General features: G+C 40.6%; 1 long non-coding RNA gene across 1 annotated transcript; it reads left to right on the top strand.

Moving 5' to 3' along the window:
* Nucleotides 1-1,086: 1,086 nt before the first annotated feature.
* On the top strand, nt 1,087-4,507 carry LOC120063864. Its single transcript, XR_005478551.1, has 3 exons — nt 1,087-1,153; nt 2,004-2,141; nt 2,449-4,507. It is a non-coding gene; the product is annotated as an uncharacterized LOC120063864 (long non-coding RNA).
* Nucleotides 4,508-5,058: the final 551 nt, after the last annotated feature.

The raw sequence follows: 5,058 nt of genomic DNA, 5'->3' as shown, positions 1-5,058 counted from the left end.
TGTAACATTTGAAATGGATGTGGCAGAACAGTTTAGCATAGAGTTCCTGTGGGAGTCTTCTCCTTCAGTCTTTTTGCCTCCTAGGCCTCGTTTCTCACTACATGGGATTTCCCCAGTGCCAACTTCACATGAGATGGCCGCTGTCTACTGTCATGTGGTGCTGAATGACAGATATCGCTATGCCGATATTGCTGCTGTCCATGGTCCTGAAATATACAATCTTGGCTATTTGCATATGTACGACCGTCCAAACTTGACCCCCCACACATACACACACATTAATACTAATCTCTCACACACTTTTGAACATTGCACAACCTGCAACAAGACACTGAAAGAGCATTTTATTCCAAGTGTGTTTGTGTTTGAATAAAGACCCGAAGAATGAAATCAAAGCTGCTTTCAATTCATGGTGGCTCTGAATAAGTCTTGACGGAGACAGAGCTTGTTTTGCCAATGAAAGTGAAAAGGACTGAGGGAAAGTAAAATGGAAAATACATGGAAAGGAACAAGGAAGAACCTCAAAGAACATTGCATTTTCAAGATCATGTAACATCAAACATAACATAAAAATGCATCTTATATTCCTGCCCTTACAGAAAAACCACATGATTTCAACTTACATTTTATGTGAAATCATGTGAAAACATGTTTTGGAACACAACGTGATCACATTTTCACATGTGTAGTTTAATGTAATCACATGTTGCTTTACATGTTATCACATTATCTTCACATAAGATTACATGAAAACATGTTTTTGGAACACTTCCCGTGTTCACATGTGAAATTCATGTGGTTTTTGCGTAAACGCCCTGCAGTTCCACACTCAAGGTTCTTAATAATGCTTTAAAATGCACGTGTACGATTGTACATGTGTAATGGGCTGAAAACAAAGTCACTAAAACAGACAGCCATTTATTATACCCCCCCCCCCCCCCCCCCCCACAATTTGTTAATGTATTTGTCTTAATTAATCTAAATTGTATTTTCTACACACTTTAGCGTTAGCAGTCCATCAGGTCAATAGATGGCGCTGTTGCACTGTTGTAGCAGGAGAAACAGCAAGTTCTGGCCAAGCTCTCACCATTCTGCAGAATAAGGATCAGAACTTTACAGAGGTAAACTGTGTCTGTTCTTTTTACTATTACAGGTTTGTAACAAAACTTCCAAACGTTCAAATATATACACAATGTGTAATAACATGCTATTTAACAACTTTGTCAAGATATTATCACGTTAGGAAAGGTTTTGTTTTGGCTTTGTGTCGAACTGAGTGAGAGTATAACGTTATGTTAGCTGAGGTAAAAAACGATTTACGAGTCACAGAGACTATGTTTACTGAGCAGCTTACTTGTACTGGATTTTGTCTAGGATATTTTTTTATAAAGAATCCATTTGTTAGGGATTTCTGAGTTGGTTTTACATATTATTGGTTTTGTGTAAAATTGTGCTTACTAGCTGGTAAACTGGCCGAGCACGCTCAGTCTGGTAGACTTTTAGTGCATACAGTGAGAGAGAGACGAATTTCTGGAGGTGCCACTATCTTAAAGCTGAATGTATTGTCAGTTTTCTATAGAGGTAGCGGTATATAGAAAAACATTCAGTTATTTATGGTTTCATATATAGGTGTTTCTATTGTATGAATGTGAAATACATTGTGGTTTTCATGTGAAACCATACACTAAGACAGGGTTATTTGTGGAACATTTTTGAATTCTGCTTTAGCTAAAGTGCATTTATGTTGTGTAGTTTAATGTGTGCACTTGTTTGATGTGAATATTTTCAACGTACTAACAAGAAAATAGACAATTGAACAAGAGAAAAAAAACATTCTTCAGAATAAAGAAAGCGCTATTACTTTGCAGACGTAAACTTGTGTCCGTTCTTTTTACTATTGCAGGCCACCTCAGCTACACATGCACTCTGTCTGCACACGCATCCACGCATGCACATACACACGGACAAACACACACTAATGTTCTCTCTCTTGTGTTTGTCAGCAGTTCATCGTGGCCCTGTCATTCGCCTCCTTCACCAAAGCTCTGTCAGCGACCTACATGAAGAGTGCCATCACTCAGAGAGACACTTTGACCTGTCCAGCTCTCTCATCGGACTCATAGACGGCAGCTTTGAGATGGGTATCAACAATAACATTGAGTTGCTTGAGAATTCATGTAGTAAAAACCAGATTATACTGATTACAGTATAATCAAAAAAAATTTGTGGTTCAATCAGTCTGCTCTCAATACTGTCCAGTTTTATAGTTGTTCCTATTAATTGATTGGCATTTGTCCATGACTCTACTGTCAAACCCCTAACATTGTTTTATGTGATGCTATGTTGTTGCAGCCTAGTATCCAAACTGATATGCCATTTTTTGTTTTTTAAAAAACAGCGTTTATAATTTCCGATTCCTGGCTACTGTAGTATTGTGATTTCTTGCAGGTAACCTGCTGTTCCTGGCTGTGGTCAGCCATTTTGGGGCGAAGCTGCACCGGCTCAGGCTCCCCGTGTCCTTGTTCAGATAATCACCCCAGTTGGCCTTTTTCTCTTCATCTAGTATGCCCAACATTGACAACGGTGTACAGTTAAATCTCGGATTCCCCTGTGGATGATATGGAGAGGTTCTGGAATTGGCTATTCCCGTACAGTTCTGCAAGGCTCTGAATAACTGATTTTCAAACTCTCTTCACTGATCATGATGGATTTTTGACACAAAGCCAAACTTTGGGAAAAAATCATCGAAAAGCTTTTTTGCTGCAGTTTTCCCTGACTTATTTCTAGTGGGGTAGGCTTGTGCAAATTTTGTAAAGTTATCTAAAATAACTCAAATGTACTCATAGCCCCCTCTGCTTTTCTCCAAATGCACATAGTCAATTGAAATCATCTGGAAAGGAGCTGTAGCTCGTACATGTTGCATTGGGGCCCTAGTTATTACACTGGGTTTCTTTTGTTTGATATACTTACACACTTTGGTGATAAAGTGTTCAATGTCGTGTTGCATGCGCGGCCAATAAAAACGTTCTCGTGCTAAGTTCAACACTCTTTCTGTTCCTAGATGGGCCATTTCAGTGTGTAAGTACTTGTAAATCAGTGTTCTATACTGACTTGGTACCACAACTTGTTTCCTTTCTGCTGTTTTCCTTTGTAATAATCCATCTGGTGAGACATGGAGCCTGTTTCACTCTCGCAGTAACTGTTTGACTTTGTATGACTCTTGTTGACATTCTGTTGGTTTAGGCTTAGTCCCGCTTAGTCCTTTGACTTTTCAGTTCCAAGATTCTCGATACAGCCGCATCCTTTAATTGAGCCTGCATGATATCGTTGTGGAGACAGTCGGTCTGTAACTGTTCCACCCCACCATGACAGCTCATCTTGCACTGATGGCCTTAGTGTGACCGTGGATATCCACGTTACACAGTCATTCTGTTGTGTCTGAACATTATTGAGTGTTGCTTTTACCATTTCAAGTGAGTGTTTCTCAGTGCATTCTTCCATGTAATGTTCAGCATGCAAAGGAGAGCGTGACAGAAAGTCTGTGTCATTGTTTACCTTTCCAGGACGATACTTCAGTGTGAGATTAAAGTCAGACAGCTCTGCCACCCAGCGATGACCGGTGGCATTCAGTCTTGCTGTAGTTAGTACATATGTCAAGGGGTTATTATCACTGTACACTGTCACAGAGGGAGCATAAAATAGGTAATCTCGGAACCGCTCAGTCACTGCCCATTCGAGGGCCAAGAATTTCAGTTTCCCTGAGTGAAGGTGATAGTTTCTCTCTGCTTGAGTCAGGATGCGGGAGCCATATCCAATGACTCTCAGTTTGCCACTTTGTCGTTGGTATAACACACCTCCCAATCCTTCTTCAGAGGCATCAACATGCAGGATAAAAGGCTCCTTGAAATCTGGGTAAGCAAGCACAGGTGGATTAGTCAACACACTCACCAAGTGTTCTAATGCTCTCTGGTGAGCATCCTCCCATATAACTTTCTGGTGGGGCAGAGCCTGTCCCGACTGCACAGCTACCTTGGTCCTTCGCTTCCCGGATGCTGGGGTCTTCGTCTTTACTGCTAGTAAGTCATAGAGACATTTAGCATGTTGTGAAAAGTTCTGTACATAACCCCTATAGTACCCTAGAAACCCCAGTAGTTTCCTCAGCCTGCTCACGTTTGTTGGTGGCCTGTTTACCAGTTCTTGCACTGCTACAATTTCTTTAACATCCATTCTGTAACCCTCAGCAGAAATCATTTTTCCTAAATAACAGACCTCATTCTTGATTAGGTCACACTTATCAGCCCTGAGTTTAATACCCCATTTATTTTGCTGCCTAAGTACCTGACGGACATCTTCCACATGTTGTTCAAATGACTGACTAAAAATAAGAATGTCAGAATCTGTATACCATATTTGGATATCTCTTATCCCCTCTAAACTTTCCTCCATGCTTCTTTGGAAGGCACTATATGAAAAACTTCTCGTTCATCATCACCAACAAACGACTAAGTCATGTCGAACCTTGAAAACATGAGAGACCGCTTTTTAAGTTTTGCCAGCCAAGTGCAACCACCTTTACAACCACCCGAGGAGGATCGGGTGGTTCAAAGGTAGGATTCATTCTGGTAGGTTAGGTAATACCTGGCAAAAGTCAACATTAACCGGCACAACTACCTAGTAATGTTAGCTTGCTAATGATTGCAACAGCTACCGTAGGGTGCGCGAGTATGGGCGGTGTCGATTATGCTGAGTGTCATTATTGTAACTTTTATAATGTTTGCACATGTCAGATTTCAATCGTTCAGGAGACGGAATAATGCTGGAGTCCAAAGGCGGCAAACCGGGAGAAGCAGGTTGATAACTATGAGGGTTTGCCTGATCGCTGACCCTACCATCCGGCAGCTGAACAGGATAGGTACATTTCCCCTATATCCATGTAGTACATGAGGACACAGTGCTTGCTTTGTAGGTTATTTTACTGATTTAAAGATCATGGACTATTTCCCTGTTTTATATTAGGATACGTTTTATTACACTTATTTTAAATATACATACATTCTT

This window comes from Salvelinus namaycush, chromosome 19 (assembly GCF_016432855.1).
Source record: "Salvelinus namaycush isolate Seneca chromosome 19, SaNama_1.0, whole genome shotgun sequence".
Classification (NCBI taxonomy): Eukaryota; Metazoa; Chordata; class Actinopteri; order Salmoniformes; family Salmonidae; genus Salvelinus; species Salvelinus namaycush.
The sequence above is the reverse complement of the archived record's forward strand: the minus strand, read 5'-3'. Positions and strand labels throughout refer to the sequence as shown.